Source organism: Sciurus carolinensis, chromosome 7, assembly GCF_902686445.1.
Source record: "Sciurus carolinensis chromosome 7, mSciCar1.2, whole genome shotgun sequence".
NCBI classification, from domain to species: domain Eukaryota; kingdom Metazoa; phylum Chordata; class Mammalia; order Rodentia; family Sciuridae; genus Sciurus; species Sciurus carolinensis.
In genome coordinates this window covers 20475431-20493194 of record NC_062219.1, presented here as the reverse complement: position 1 = coordinate 20493194, position 17764 = coordinate 20475431, and the positions used below count along the sequence as shown (strand labels likewise).

Here is a 17764-nt window from a genome sequence, read left to right as displayed (position 1 = left end):
CCAATACCAAGTCTCTCCTTTTCCTATCACTTGGAAACCTCTAATATACTTTCTGTGTTATGGATTTACTGATTTTAAATGTTTTATATAAGTGAATCATACAATATTTGTCTTATTGCATCTAGTTCCTTGCTCTCTGCATAATATTTTCAATGTCATCCATGTTGTAGTAACTAGGAGAATTTTGTTTTTTTAAGGGCAAATACTGTTGCCTTGTATGCACCAACTGGATTTTGTTTATCTATCATTCATTAGTTAATGGGTATTTGCATTGTTACCACCTCTTCACTATTATGAATAATGTTGCTATGAAAATTCATGAATGAGTTTTTGTATGAACATAAGTTGTCCATTTCCTCGGAGAAATACCTAGAAGCAGCATTTTTAGGAATGGACAAATTGTTTTCAATAATAACTCTGCCATTTTCCACTCTCACCAACAATGTGTTAGAATTCCAAATTTTCCACATCCTCACCAATACTTGTTATTGACTGTCTTTTTTGCCTTAGCCATCCTACAGGTATGAATGTTCTTGGGGGACACTTCAACATTCAATCAGCTAGTTTATAACTCTGCCTTACTCTTCATGTCTTACTGCTATAATATCCCAGAAATAAAAGCTAAGGCTACCTCGGTGTTTTCCTGAGTATGTACACAGATCTAAGCATGTGTGTGGCCTTCTATATCCTCAAGAATATGTCACTGTTTCAAAATCTTATTGGCATCTGACTAACTTCCCCTCCCAATCTTTTGGTTAGTGTATTCTTGGTCCCACCTGATATCTATGGCCTGTGGCAACAGCAACAAAACATTTGCCTGTAAATGTTTTTGGCAAATGATCCCAGTTCCATTAAGGTGAAATAAAGACAGTTGATCCAGTATTTCAGGGAGCCACCTGACATGTCAAAACAAATGATCCCAGTTCTTTGTGAATAAGGTTTGTTCTGCTCTCTGCAGTTTAGAGAATAGGGTTGTTATTTTCAGCTGAGTCACTACTGAGCGGATGGTGGCGGTGTAGGACTGGGATAAGTTAAAAGGCTGACCAAGACTCAAATGCTCTTCTTGAATAATAAGTGCTAATACGTGCTTACCACACCTGCAAGACCTAAGTTAATTTTCAGAGCTCTGAAAAGGTAGGTCTGACAGATTTGGCCAATTTTTTCTTTCCTTTCACGAAGGTGTGAACTTTCAGAATTCCCTTCTCCACCATTTTCATTAACATCATCATCATTCTAACCATAGATATTTAAGGTCCTTATAATGATGTCAATGAAAATGGTGGAGAAAGGAATTCTGGAAGTTCACACCTCCATATAATAATTAAAAATGGCTATTCATTCTTTGGCATTCCTCTCACTGAGAATCAAGGTCTATGTCCTCTTTCCTTTTGTCTGCACTTATTTGTTAAGCAAAAAGCACAGGTAAATGATGTGATGTAATTTCCACAACTATGCCCAAGTTAATGATGCTATGTAATTTCCACAACTGTGTTTTTAAAGGCCTTCCAGCTTCCGCCTGAATGATTGTACTGGAGGAAACCAGCTGCCATATGAGAAGTCAGCTGCACAGAGCACGGTGGTATAGAGGTCGTGCTTAACCTCCCAGTCCACAGTCAACATCAACTACCTGCCAGATGTAAACAAGTCACCTTGGGTGTACAGCCCAGCCCAGTAATTCTTATAGATGCCTGCATCCCCAGACAGTGTCTATCTGCAATTGCATGTAATGCCATAAGAGGAAACTGCACAACTGACCACTTCCCACATTCTCAAACCTCAAAATCACAAATGTATCTTTACTATTAAGAACTATTATAATATGAAGCAAAAGTAACTGGGATACTATGATGTTTCTGTTGTCTGTTTTTGGCTCTTGATTTCCAGTTTTGTTATGCTTGCAGCATGCTATATATATATTGTTTTTTCTTCAAAGGCCAGACATGATATATCAAAAGTTATAGAGGCACTCTATGAGGCTATCTTCTTCAAAGGGACATTTAATGTTGTTGGATCTTCTTGATTCAGTCAAGGGTCATCTATTTCTTGTGAGTTCTTTTTCACAGGCTTAGTCTGGGTTACCGAATGGGGGTGTCACCTCTTCGGCAGGATCACATTTCTTCCCTGTGCCTTGATTTACCGAGAGCTTCTTATAGTTTTTTCGTCTACCACTGCTTCTGCTTGGTTTCTTGGGAAATCATCCCACCCCTGCATAACTTTGGAGTTAGCAAATGCCTCACACGGAGGCCTGGTAGGGAAATTTGTGGTGTGTCAGGTTCACATCTGTGCTCTATCCTTTGCACCTGGAATCTTTGTCCTAACGTCTTGGCTATGTTGGATATTCTCTGGTGCCTTCCAACAGTTGTCCTGATATGTTTCATTTTGTTCAATCCAGTTTTTACAACTGTTCTGGTGGAAGATCTGGTTTGACTCGAGTTGTTCCATCACAACTCATAGCAGAAGTTTCTCCTGATGAAATTTTCCCTGGAGTTCCTACGCATTCTGTACTTTCTCTTTACATTCTGTATGTTTTCCCAACAGAGGTAGAGTGCCTTGAGAACAGAACTTAGTTTTATTCACTCTTTCGTCCCAAAGACTCGAAAATTGGCCAGCACAAATAAAACATTCCATAAATATCTGGGGGATGGAGATGGACACAGTGTCTGTATGCCTAGCATGCTTGAGGCCCTGGGTTAGATCCCCAGCACTGCAAATAACAATAAACAAACAAATATTTTAAAGGAGGGAAAGAAGGTACTAAGGAAACCTGTAGGCTGTTGATTTCCTATTGATTCTTTCACTCTGGGACATATCTGGGAAACTTGGTTTAAGGACTTCCATTTATTTTCTTTGATCTGTATATTTTAGGTTTGTCCTACTCCCTACTCCTAATTAGCCCTTAACCTCTATTGATTCTCCATCCTTAATCTCTCTCTAATAACCTCTGCTAATCCTCTGCTCTCCTCGCTGAGTGTCTCACTCTCTCTTACCTGGTTACTGTAGGCATCTGCTAATTGATGCCCTATTTCTAGTTTTCCTTCCCTTTATTCTATCTTTCCCTTGCATGCCGTTTTCAGTGTTTTCCTCAAACACGGATTTCATTATATTTCAGGAGTTTACGACTGTTTTTAAATGTCAGAGTCCCAACACTATCTACAAAAATGAATACTGAATTTTGTTTGCATAGAATACAAGAAGTTTCAAACATATTTTACCATGACAAATAAGAATTTCTTTCATAAATTTCAAAATGATCATAATGTTGTTTCTAAATATCTAAAAGCCCAAAACTAAAGTATGCCACTATGGTTTTATGTGTAATTTCTCCTGGATAAAAAAATGATTCAGAGAAAAATTTATTAGACTAAAATATAATAAAGAATTTGACTGAAGAAAGTGGAATAAACAATATTTACTATAAATGTATGCTTTGGATGGTTAGCAAGCAAACGTTGAGCTCATATCTACTTTTCAGAAATTCTTAACAGACATCTTAAACTAATGGGGCTTTTTCATTTTTAATTAATATTTTGATAAATCAATAATACATAGGATATTATGTGATATTTTGATATCTGTATATAATATGAAATAATTAAAGCAAACTAGTGCATTCTTTTCTGTCCTTACCTGTCATTTTTAAATTGTGAAACATTTAAAATTTATTGTTATTTTGCAATATATAATACATATTATAGCCACCCTCTTGCACAATAGACCTCTAAACCTATTCCTATGTCCATCTGAACATTTGTACCTCTTACTAACCATTCCTCATTCCCTCCTTTTCTACCCTGGCTTCTGGTAACCATTATTCTACTTTCTGCTTCTATGAGTTCAACTTTTTAGGATACCATATATAAGTGAGAGCTTTCAGCATTTGTCTTTCTGAGACTGGCTTATTTTGCTTAGCAGAATGTCCCACAGATTCATTCCTGTTATTGCAAATAACAGGACCTCCCCTCGCCACCTTTAAAAGACTGAGCGATATTCCATTGTGTATATTTACCAGATTTGCTTTTTCCACTAATCCACTGGTATATACTCAGGTTGATTCCATACCTTGCATTGTGGATCATGCTGCAATGAACATGGGAATGCCTATATCCTTTTGACATATTGATTATGTCCCTTTGGATATATGCCCAGAAGTATGATTATAGGATCATCTGTTAAATCTATTTTTATTTTTTGAGGAAACTACGTATCATTATCCTTAATGACTATATTAATTTACATTAAGAGATTCCTTTTCTCTGCATACTCATCAACATAAGTTACTTTTCAGTTTTTAATAAAACCATTCTTTTATCAAAAGTATATGTTGAGTTGATATCTCATGGTGGTATTGATTTGTATTTCCCTAATGACTAATCATGTTAAGCACCTTTTCATAAACTTTTTGGCCATTTTCAGGTTTCCTTTGAGATTGAGAAGTGTCTGTATAGGTTCTTTGCCCATTTGTATTTCAGGTTATTAGTTACCTTGAGTTGTTGAGTTGTTGAGTTGACTTTTTTTTCCTTGATGAAATATTGGAAGACAAAAGACAAAATTTTGTTATTAGTACTTTATGTGTTGAATATTTTCTGAATGCCTACTGTGTAAATCAATCACTGTCTCACTATCTAATTTCTTAGAAGACTAGATAGGTAGATAGATGATAGATAGATAGATAGATAGATAGAATGAATATAGGTGTTTGTTGTTGCTGTTATTGTTGTTATTTACTAAAAGGGTACAGAGAATGCTAATTCTACATCACTGATTAATTGAAGTAAATACAGTAAATATTTTCCATTCCTTTTTTAAATCTATGAGATTTTTTTTACTGAAAATATGAGAAAAATATTTAAACTTCTTCCCTAATGAAGTGTTCCCTCATTTGCCATGGGTTTCTATCATTAATTACTGGTGCATTTAGCACTTTCTATTTTGTCACCCAGACTTACTGGAAACCATCATGTAAAGGGAGAAGTATTCCATGAAGATTCTAGTGGGCAAAAGTTAAGAAAAGTTGGGAAACAACTACTTTGAGAAGCAAGGCAGAAGGGACCAGCAGAAGTGATAACAAGAGTCAGAGTACTGAAGAAGGAAAAGGGAAGGGGTGTGCACCTTTTAAGTCTCAGTATTTTTACCTGCAAAATAGAAATACTCAAATTAACTTGTGCATTCATTGTGAGGAACAGGGTTCTACAAACAGGACCTTCAGTATGAGCCCTGAAGCTTAGTAAAGAGTCATAAATATTTCTGCTTTTTGTTTGACAGAAAATGCAATAACTTAGTTGTCCATCAACTAGATGCCTATGTAGACCAGCCAAGCTCCACCTCCTACCTCCTTGCCCCACCCTGGGATACCTGTCCCTGAAATCATTGCTCATCTTATTAAAATAGAAAAATGGAAACATAGTGATATTACCTAGACTAAATGTTTGAAATTCAACCAATAATTTGTTTCATTTTATTTTTAATAAAATGTTTGTTTCATTTTATTTTTAATAGAGAGACATAATCCAGGCAAAGGGTCTCTCCCTCTTTTTCAGAGCATTGCTTGAGCTTAACTAATGAGTTATTATGATATTTTTCTATCAATGAAGAGAATAAGAATCACAACTAAAAGCTGTTGGTCTCATCCAAAGGAATGGTAGAAAATGTGAGTAGTAGGAGAATGAAGGACAGAGGGTTGTTTGGTATCAAATTTTGTCATGGTATTTTGTTTTAAGTGGGAGACTTCCCCAGTTTTGCGTATCACCTAAAGGGTGAGTCAGAATGTCTCATCACACCCATTAGCACTTTTGTCAGGGCTACTGTGACTTACAGACTATTCCTGTTCCTTGGGATTATGCTGCTGACATATTTAGACACCCACTACAATTTTTTTAAACACTTAAATCAAGTGATTTGAGAAAAGCCAAGCGCAAGGCCTCAGGTGCTGGAGGTATTTCAGGAATGACAGCCCAAAGAAGAAATAATTAGCCAACCCTTTCATGAGAGCTAATTTCACTGGGCCATGTGCTCTCTATTTTTGCACAACCAGATGCCCCCTTCAGCTTCATCTTATTTTTATTTACGAAGAAGTGTTATTTATAAAGTTGACAGAAAGTGTCAATTTGTTCTAATTTTGTTGAGAGAAAATTTACCAGAATCATGTGATGGCATTTTCTACCCCATTTATCCAAGTGTCTCACTTTGAGAGGTGAGTTAGTGGACCATAAAAGTTGGAAAGAGCACCCAGAAAAGCCTTTTGGGGGTGAGGGGTGGGCAAGCTTTGCTGCTCAGCTCCTTTTGAGATCTTGTCACCCACTGGCTAATTAACACCTGAGTGGACTTATTCAGTTTGGTAAAGTGTTTCCAGCTAGTGCAATCCATGAAGCTTTTCCATAGCTGCTTACTTAAATGCCAGATTTTCAACTAACTGTTCCCAAAATAGTCAAATAACTCTGGCGAAGAAATTTCCCCAAGTTTAGAAGTTGGAGTACATTCTAAGTGGAGGGAAAGCCCTGTTAAATCAATATAACAAGAAATCGGCTCTTATTACAAGGTTATGGTAATGATTAGTTACATCATGATGGTGATACAAACAAAACCAATGAGCACATCAAAAGGAATTCAATTCCATACTATTAAGGAAAATGCAAATTGAACCAAATGAGATATTATGCATCCACTAGAATGACTGAAATAAAAGTAATAGACAACACAAACATTAAAGCAGATATAGAAAACCCGGAACCACTGGGGGAAGCACAAATTGGTGCAACCACTACAGGTAAACAATGCTTAGTTTATTAATCCCCAATCCCACTCCTCAGCATTGACTCAGCAGAAATGAACATGTATACTCAGCAAAAAGCACATGTGGGACTGACCATAGCACTCTACCTCTCATCCTTTTAAGATGAGTTCTCCAACCTGAGTATTTTATTACGTGCATTTGCTGATCACACACAGTTGAATATCTTCAGAGGGGTGGGGGGGAATTCTGTAGATTTCAGCTGCATGTGCACAGTTCTCTTCTTTCTTGTACTCTGTCCTAGTAATTCCAGCTGTTGTGTTCTACCTACAGTCTCAACATTGCCTCCTCAACTTGGGTAATCTGACAGATTCTGACTTGGCTTCTCATTTCTGCACCATGACTTGAAAGTTCTCCAGGGTGGTAAGCTAGAGTACTTAAAGATGTGCCTTGTTGGTTTTCCATCTTCCAAGGATTATTCTTCATCATCTTGAAAGCTGTTGTTTTAGAGTAATTTGTTCCTTTCTTTCCTGCAGGCAGTTGAGTTAAAACAGTTCCTGTTACTCCATCTCATCCAGAAGTTTACATCTTTAGGAACACCATTTTTACCTGAAAGAACAACTGAGGTTCAGTCTATAGTTCTTTAGATTCAGTGTCTATGGTTCTTTAGATTCAGTGTCTATGGTTCTTTAGATTCAGTGTCTATGGTTCTTTAGATTCAGTGTCTATGGTTCTTTAGATTCAGTGTCTATATTTCTTTAGATTCAGTGTCATGGTTCTTTAGATTCAGTATCTATGGTTCTTTAGATTCAGTATGTGGCAGACATTTTCTCTGAAATTATCAAAGTGAGACTCTCATTTCAAGAAAACAAATGATAGCATTTACTGTTCATGATAAAACTGAAGCTTTCAAGCAAAATTTAGAGCTTTAGAAGATGTGTGTCTGTCAACAATTAGCTTGACAGTTTCTGGGTACCTACATATTGATCTAATAAAATCAGCAGCAATTTTATCACATGATTTTTGAGGATTCTGCAGTGAAAATGTCAACATGGGATCATATTACTTACTATAATACATTCCAAATAACTAATAAGTGATGTTAAAAAATCATACACAAATGAAAATACAAGATAGATCAATAGATTTAAATGTAACATCATCAGCATTTCAGATTTCACTCTGCAATTAAGTTTCAAGGAGCAACCACTTAAGTTTTCATTTAGTCTCAAAGAGCACAAATCGTTGTTTGAAAATGTTATTAAATATTCGTCCTTTTCTAAATACATATATACACAAATACATTATGACTAGATTTTCTTCATATTCTTCAACAAAAACATTGTGCTTTGACAGACTGAATTCAGGAACAGATATGTGAATTCAGATATATTCTATTAAGTCACATATTAAATAGATTTTTGAATTGAAAATCAATTGAGTCTGCTCACTACATATCCTTTTAGAAATATGAAAAAGTATTCAATTAATTAATTTTTTGGGTGCTGGGGATTGAACCCAGAGGTGTCTTATCATTGAGTCACAGCCACAGTCCATTTTATTTTTTATTTTGGGACAAGAACTTGCTAGGTTGCTTAGGGCCTCACTAAATTGCTGAGGCTGGCCTCAAATTTGCAATCCTCCTACCTCAGCCTCCCAAGTTGCTGGGATTACAGGCATGTGCCACCATGCTCAGCATGGCAATTGATTTAAAAATATTTATATAAACTAATATTAGGTTGATTTTTAATAAATTAAAAATGCTAAAAATTTTTCTTTATTTCTATTATGGTAAATGTCAGTAAATATCACTAAATAAATGAAAAGCTTTTCAAAATCTTGAATAATTTTAAATAGTATAAAGAGTTTTGTTTTTGTTTTATTTTTTGTTTTTGTTTTGGGGGTGGGGGTGTAACCAGGGATTGAACTCAGGGACTCTCAACCTCTGAGCCACATCCCCAGCCCTATTTTGTATTTTTATTTAGAGACAGGGTTTCACTGAGTTGCTTAGCACCTTGCCTTTGCTGAGGCTGGCTTTGAACTCACAATCCTCCTGCCTCAGCCTCCCAAGCCTCTGGGATTACAGGCATGTGCCATCATGCCAGCTGAGGGAGTCTTTTTAACACCAAGAGTTCTGGATTATATTTCTCTGCTATAGAAAATCAACTTCTTTCCAAGTCCTTTTCCTGTTCAAAAAATGGTGCTGGCAAAACTGGAAATCCATATGCAGTAAAATGAAATTAAACCTCTATCTCTCACCCTGCAGAAAACTCAATTCAAAATGGATCAAGGACTTAGAAATTGGACCAGAAACCGTGCACCAAATAGAAGACAAAGTAGGCCTGGATCTTCATCATGTTGGCTTAGGATCAGACTTCCTCAATAAGACTCCCAAAGCACAAGAAATCAGAGCAAGAATCAATAAATGGAAAGGGCTCAAACTAAAAAGCTTTTTCTCAGCAACAAATACAATCAAGAATGTGAAGAGAGAGCCTACAGAGTGGGAGAAAATCTTTTCCACACGCACTTCAGATAAAACACTTTTCTCCAAAATTTATAAAGAATTTACAAAACTTTACACCAAAAATACAAAGAACTCAATCAATAAATGGGCCAAGGAACAGGACAGACACTTTACAGAAAAACTGAGTTTTCAGAAGTTTTTTCCTGCTTTTTTTTTTTTTTTTTTTTTTTTTTCCCCTAATAGGCATATTCTCATGAGGTTAGAAACAACACCAAAAACACCCTTGCTTCACTTTGCCCTTTGATGTTCCTTAATTGGACTGCAGCAGGGATAGTTTTAAGAGTAGGAGTTTCTGAAGAGAGCCTTCTCTTGTAACTCTGTCGCTGTTTCTGCCTCATCTGAGAGTCTGGTAATCTCAAGATGGCAGATCAAAAAGTACTGGGTGGACAAGGACTTTCCACTTGGCCCAGGGCTGGTTCAGCACTAACAGGGGCAACACTGTTGCTCCTAGCTCATCATCAGGTTGCTACAGCTCATGCTCTTTCCAGAAAAAGGCTCTCAGAACTGCTTCCTCGAGGTAGCAATGGTGTTTCCTTAATCTAAAAGATGGTGTTTAAATCATTTTATGGTGGTGTCTGGTTCAGCAAATTTATTTTCATTTTTAGTTCATCCAATTTTGTCTGTACTTACCATAAAGAAAAAACAAAGCTCCATAAGCACATCTCATGAGTCTTTTGTCTTATTTTTCCACTTTGAAGAGAATGACTCCCATTTGTTCTTGATACATTTGTTACATTGAGAGTTTCCATGAGTTATCGAATGATATATACCCAGACTATTAAGTCGAATGTGTCTTCTATGAAATATTTCAAAATCCGGCATGTCTCTTCCTTCTGAAGAATATGTTCAAGTGCTCCTGTTTACAGTAACATGGAGAATTGGACACACAATAATTCTCTGAAGTGCAAGAAGTGGCAGAATAACCCAAACTGCTGAAATTTTTTGTTTAAATATATATAAACTGCATTCCCTGCTAAATGCATTCTTGACCTTTCAAGATATCAATAACTCTTTAAAGACCCCAAATAAATGAAACCAAAAAACTTAGCAGGTGTGCAAGTCCCCAAAACAGTATCTGGAGGATGACTACCATGTCTAGGTATCTTGAGCTTCCATGGTGGTATTGGGAGTGGGAGAGGGGAGATAATGCTCAGAAGGTTCTCAGGGTAGGGAATGTAATCAGAGACGACCCATAGGGTTTGCACTCACAGTAAAGTAGAATTAGAAATAAGCCTTGCTATGCAAAGGGGATACTGAGAAAACTTTCCTATCTCACATCCAGTGCCAAGTGAGGGGGAAAAAAATCCTTCTTTGCATCTTTGTAATCCAAGACTGGCTCTTGCGGCACAGTTGAGATCTGAATTCACACCACCTGGTTGATTCAGAAGCTCCTCAGAGAGAGAATGTAATTCAAAGTGGTACCAGAAACTGGCAGAATCAAATGAAATCTCTGCAGGAATTCCACTTCAACTCATTTCTCAAAGGAAAACGAACACCTCACTGCCAGAAGCCACAAGACAGAAAAAAAAAAAAAAAAAGAAAAGAAATATGTCTGGAAAAGAACAGAGACAACAGACAAGAGAATAAATATTCAAAATTAATTCAAATAAATTTTTGAGACAGTTCTCACCATGTTGCCTAGGCTGGTCTTGAACTACTTTAGATAAGGCTATAGAAGATTTCAAAAGTCCAATTAACAATATAAGCCCAATGAACCTATGTAAAATTTCATGCCTATCGATACTGGAATACACTCCTTTTCAAAGCAAATGGAACATTCACAGAAATTGACACCATGCTACCCCCCAGCAAGAAGGATCAGTCTGTAATTTACCTCTTTTGATCTCAACAAAACTAAGTTGGAAATTAATAGCAAAGAATAGTTTGGAGGACTGGCTGTGTTTGGAAATCTAACAATTTTATGTATAAATTATATATGTGTGTGTGTGTGTATGTAAGCATATGTGTTAAACATATATGTATGTGTGTGAATTTATTTACTTATTTATTTATTCATATCAGTGATGAATTTGGTAACACATTAGAGATTTTTTAACTAAATCTGTGGGCATATAGAATTACTTAAAATTGAGTAATGGTAGCAAATGGAGCACATAAATAAAAAGGTATCATTTAAAAATTTTCCCCTCCCAAGTTAAATATTTGCATAAGTGCACATGAGTTTGCAAGTGAATATTGCTTTCAAATGTATGGGCGAAAAAAACAGAAATGACTATAATTTTGTGATTTAGGAAACTCATTTAAAAATATAGTTTATAAGATTTTCACAGCATATCGTATGATCACCTTATACTTGTTCCTTCTTCTAAGATGTTTCCAATTATTTTAATTTTGGCAAATTGTTAGGAAAAAATTAGTTGCCTCATATTCTGAAGACTTGCTGGTAAATTCTTCACAAAAATATAGACTTTCACAAATTTTCTGTTTATATGTCATAAAACATTTAGCTATGAGAACACAAGGACATAAATCTATGAATGATTCTTTGGGATCATTTGAATATTCATCAGTAAGCAAAATGCAGGCCTCTTACAATCTTTCTAGAATGAATTTTTAAATTTCCCTAGATGCTTTTTGGAAACTACAAATCACAATATTGATACTTAGTAAATTACTAAAATTTATTTTTTCTTAAATAAAATCATTTATAGTGAGTGTGTTGTTCTATCAATGTGGACACCGAAATGAAGTGAAGAATCAAGGCAATTGCACCAGAAGGTAAATACACAAATAAGTTGCCTATTACCAGCGTCACTGTCAGAAAAGGTAAAAGACCATAGGTGCATTTACTGCTACAATAGTAATGAACTACTTCCCACATATAAGTGTGGAAGATAGCCTGAAGTATAGCAGAAATGACCAATTGCCAGTCCATAGTAGTTACCTTAACCCAAAAGTAATATACTGTAACCAGCACTTAGGTTCTACTCAGATCTTTTTTGGATGAAGGAACAAATGGGTGTACACATTCATAGAAACTAATCTATAGCTGAATCATTTGCAAGTCCTCCAAATCTTTCATCTGAGAAAGGAGAGAGAGAGAGAGAGAGAGAGAGAGAGAGAGAGAGAGAGAGAGAGAGAAAGAACCTTCCAAATGAATGATGAATGTGGTTTGTATTTAATAAACAATCCAGAGTATGCTCTTCCTGATCCAAAATCTAAATTACATATCTATGTGGTCATTTTTATCACATCATTTTTTTCCTCTTAACTAACAGTGATAATACCTACAAATTATTGGGAAATTTTTATGTGTCGGAAAGAGTGAAACAAACTAAAAAGAATTGGAGGTACAGAGTGTGGGAATGAGGGTTAAGAGGACTTAGCTTTATTTAAAATAATGTGATATACACAGTTTAATGAACAATAGAAATGAAAAACAATAGAATAAATAAATAAATTCTAACTTTCCAGTTAATTTTCACCTACTGTCAGGTAGCATTCTAAACTATGTTTATTCCTATTTCTCACCAACTACAGATCATTTTGAAATGTTTGGTGTGTATATTTTACACGTTCCTATCTTGAGTCACTTTAGTATCAAAAGATTGTGAAACATAGCCACTAAATGGAAATAATCAAATAGTCTCAATGAAAAAATAAAGGTTTCCAAGTCCATATTTGATTAATATGTACTAAGTGAAGTTTATAGGTGCATAGCATATATTAGCTCATTGGATGTTCACAATAAACAGATGAGTTAAATAAAATCATTATCACTATGTTACAGGTAAGAGGATCAAAAAATTAATTTGTTCAAAATTTTACTGTGAAACAAATCATCAGGATTGAAACAAGGCCATTCCGCCGTTAAAGCTCATGTCGAAAAACTAACCAACACTCCTCTTACACATTGACATCTCCTAATGATGTTCCTTCAAACAGGCCAATCAGAATTTGAGGCCAGAGAAATGAAGTGACTTATGAGATGCAGTCAGACGGGTACAGGCAGGAAACAAATGGAACTTACTCCTGATTTCCAGGTATGGCTCATTTTTCTTCTCAGCAGTCAAAGACTGAAGTGTATTATGAAAATATGTGATTCACATGATGAAGCCTGTGTGTTTGTTATATTTGTCAAGATATAGTTGTCTGGATATAGAGAATTATTAAGATCTATGCAAATATAAATATAATATTGAATAGAATAAATAAAATAAGAAATTTGTTAGACCATACCTGTATAATCCATGTACCTCGTATCAGCAATGCCTTTCATATGCATGTGTCAAATACTCCAAACCTCTGAAAACAAATGAGTACCTTTAATGACATTGCTGAAATTCAGAGACATCCAGTGCTGCACTAACCTGTGTGAGGAGCCTGGACCTCTTCAGAGTTCCCATCAAGTATTTCTGGGAATTCCACATGTTTTACATGTGTCCATGTTTCAGTCTATCACTAATCTCTTGTTTCTGATAATCAATCACCATTACTCCCTGCTAATCATTACCAGTTCTCCTCATGCATCAATAAATATTCTAGGGGAGTAAGAGAAAGGATGACTGAGCTCAGCTAGGGAAGCCCAGAGCTTCTTAGTCTTTCAGTATCACTGAACTTGGAGAAAAGTTCTATCTGCTCTTATACCAGGCCTTTCTCCTCCTGCCCCTAGGTTCTCAGAGACCAGAACTATCATATTTGTCCTATTTCCTTGTCAAATGTATCAACCAGGACCCGTTCTGCTCTCGTGATGAATTTTTCTTCCTAGGCATTAGGATATTCCTTCGCAGATTCTGTCTTGCCTCTTATGAATAACAATGATAATTAGAAATGTCTCCCTGTAGCTGAACCCCTTGTTTATCACCATGGGGAGCAGATACATCTTGGGAAAGTGCAGAGGGAGAGACAAGTAATAGAGGTCATCTAATTTCACTGGAGAAATTTATGTATCCACCAGTCCAACTCAGAAAGAGCAGCTGTTTACGTATGGAACTAAAATTCCCTTCCAGTTCCATCCCTGTAGCCAGGCAATGTCTTCAGTGATTCCCCTTCAGGCACTGGCATGAATTCTCCTGCTTCGTACATTACAATAAAAGATGCCAAATGTAAATTTTATTGGAAAGAAATCAAAGAATTACTAGTTTGCTTGCATAGGCCATAAAGTTCAGCATCCACAAACAAACATTCTTCATGCTCTTGGAGGCAGTCACCAATGTGTTAAGCAGGCAGGCCATCGGGTGGGAAGGAACTTTGTTTCAGTCTTCTGTGTCTTAGAAAGATTATCAATGTCTTGTTAAATGACAGAAAGACTTTATTCAAGCTATGGTCAAGACTATGGCAATAGAGGAAAGAGGGAGAACACAATTCTGAAGACAAGGGCAAGTGGGGTCTTAGTCAGTGGAAAATTACTAAGGGGAGATATCAAGGATAGAGAAATTCTTGGCAAAGTTTAGGCCAAAACTGAGACATAGTGGAGGAGGAGGCTCAGAGAAGCCTGATTAGATGTGGACCAGGAAGGAGTCTACCAATCACTGTGGACAACGTTCAGAAAGGCTTTTGCTTGCCTGAATTGTACTTGGGCTTCAAAAACTGTGTTTTGAAAGTATAGAAAGGCGCTGACGGTTTATTCCACGTCAGGATTCATTCATTCACCTTTGCTCAAGTGGAGCAAGGATTGATTAGTGACTTTTTCAAGGTCAAAAAGATTCTGAAATTGAGATGTGTACAAATCATAACATTGAAATAATTTCATAGTAGTACACTTACATCCTCCCAATCATCACGTGTTACTGTAATGAGTCAAGGAAAAAATAGGAATTGCTATAGTTTTGTGTTATGTAGTAATAATAAGCTGTGATTGGTATTTGCCTGCACTTGTAAAACTAAAATCATAAAAGGCGCCTGGTGACAAACTTGCCGTGTGGCAGATGACACTCCTGAACAATGCCGATGTGAACCTTTATGATTTGAGTGGTAGCTCCTAGTCTAGTCGTGTTCTGGTCTTTATCAATGAAGACCAGAGCATGACTGGGCTGAACATCACTACTTAAACCCCTGGATTTTTGCAGCAGCACCGTGACCAGAGGACTCCACGTCGCTCTGTCTCTTGACTGCTCCAGTTGTTGTCACCAAGGCCAGATAATTAACCACCTCTCCCGTGACAATGACTGCCACCCAGCCTCTGGCTTATCAAACACCCGAGGACATCCAAAGACATCTGAGAAGCTGAGAGAGGCTACGACTGAGAAGAATTCTCTCAGTCTTGTTGACTGACTTCTTGGCTAAGAGACGTTGCATTGAGTAAGTCCATGGGGATTGGACTCTAGGTGAACAAGGGAGTGAATCTTCAATGTATTTGTGACTTGCTATTATTGAGAATGTTAAGTTGGGTGTGCATTTCATAAATAAAATCCACTTGCTGGAACCAAACTTGATTCCTTTCTTAATCACCACTTGCAACAATTACCTATTTATTTTATAAATAATGGCTACCATCCCACTGCTAACTCCTCTTCTGATGTGCCCCTTTCCCTATCTGCCTATTACAAACTTACCAATTTATTACATATTAATTTAGAAAAAGAGCAGGGCCTGCCGGGGATCGTGGTCGGCTAGCGCCATAGAGCGGTCCCCGCGCTCTCCCGACACTACATTTCCCACAATTGCAGCCACGACGCCCATTGGTGTGGGAGAAGCCATGGGAACCTGCGGCAGTTTGGGTGTGAGGCTGACGGCACTGACGCTGCGCTTCCCTCTTAGAGCGTTTGCCGCCGTCGCGGCCGCTACCTTAACTTTTTTCGTGCTCAGGATCTCCCTGCCACGCAGAGTCCAGGGAGGAAAAACGAAGCCAAGGCGCCAGTATCCACACCTCCCACGCCACTTTCAGCCCAAGCTTGCCCCAGCAGGGATGGGCGACAAGATCTGGCTGCCCTTCCCCGTGCTTCTCCTGGCTTCTCTGCTCCCAGTGCTGCTGCCGGGGCGGCCGGCTTCATGCCCTCGTTAGACAGCGACTTCACCTTCACCCTGCGGCCGGCCAGAAGGAGGGTTTCTACCAGCCCATGCCCCTGAAGGCCTCGCTGGAGATCGAGTACCAAGTTTTAGATGGAGCTGGATTAGATATTGATTTCCATCTTGCCTCTCCAGAAGACAAAACCTTCGTTTTTGAACAAAGAAAATCAGATGGAGTTCACACGGTGGAGACTGAAGTTGGTGACTACATGTTCTGTTTTGACAATACATTCAGCACTATTTCTGAGAAAGTAATTTTCTTTGAATTAATCCTGGATAATATGGGAGAACAGGCACAAGACTGGAAGAAATATATTACTGGCACAGGTATGTTGGCGATGAAACTGGAAGATCATTCTGGAATCCATCAACAGCATCAAGTCCAGACTAAGCAAAAGTGGTCATATACAAACTCTGCTTAGAGCATTTGAAGCTCGTGATGGAAACATACAAGAAAGCAATTGTGATAGAGTCAATTTCTGGTCTATGGTTAATTTAGTGGTCATGGTGGTGGTATCAGCTATTCAGGTTTATATGCTGAAGAGTCTATTTGAAGATAAGAGGAAAAACAGAACTTAAAGCTTCACCGGATTACTTACATTGAGATAAAGAGGCATAAAAATGCAATAAGCTGGTACTATTAGTAGTCTTTTCCAAAATGTTTTCAGGCATTATCATTAAGTGTAAAACAAGTATCATTTTAATGTGAAAGGAAAGTCTTCACTTTCTGTGCAAATAGTCTTATCAATTCAGTTGTTTTTAAGTGTATATTAGGAATATTTTATAAAATACAAGTTTAATTGAATGAAACCATATTAATAATTGCATTTTCCTAATTTTGAAGAAATTTTTCATGTCACAGTGATTAAATACATAAATACTGAGTCTAAATACAACACCAAAAATCTGCTTTTCCCCACAACTTTCTTTGTAAATGTGGCAGTTATAAATCAACTGTAAAATTTTTTAATATAGTAAGTTATGTAAAATCATGTAAGAATGATATAATTATGAATTGACTATAACAACTTTTCTCTTTATATATGCATCTCTCCTAAAAGATAAATAGAAGCATAGCTTTGAAATAAACATTTTTAGAATTTTTAAAACCAAATATATTTCAGTGTAAAATATTAACAAAATGTATTAGTTTTATATACTTAGCCTATATCCAGAAGTTGACATTTTGGTAATTCTTGAAACCACAAAAGCATACTTTCTCATTATAATTAGGACAAGTTTTCTCTTTGAAATGAAGAGAGAATTAAAAGTTTTCTAAAGTGAAGATATATAGATAAAGGTTGTCAGCCTCCCTAAGGATGCATTCTGTCTAGACCTTAGCTAAGGTATAGAATTTTAAAATTATATGTGAGATAAAATAATTTTATTTTTGTATTATCTGTTGACAGTATTATTTTCTAATATGATTATTGACTTCGATAATACATTATTACCAACAATTGTGAAGGAAATATTGCTAAGAAGACCTGGGCCTAGTGTAAATAAAACATCTCCTTTTCTGAGTTCTGAAAATTATTAGAAAT

The 17764-nt window shown here is 36.6% G+C and overlaps 1 pseudogene; it reads left to right on the top strand.

Annotated features, from left to right (window-relative positions):
* Positions 1-16024: 16024 nt before the first annotated feature.
* LOC124989657 (transmembrane emp24 domain-containing protein 5-like) lies at positions 16025-16936 on the top strand (annotated as a pseudogene).
* Positions 16937-17764: the final 828 nt, after the last annotated feature.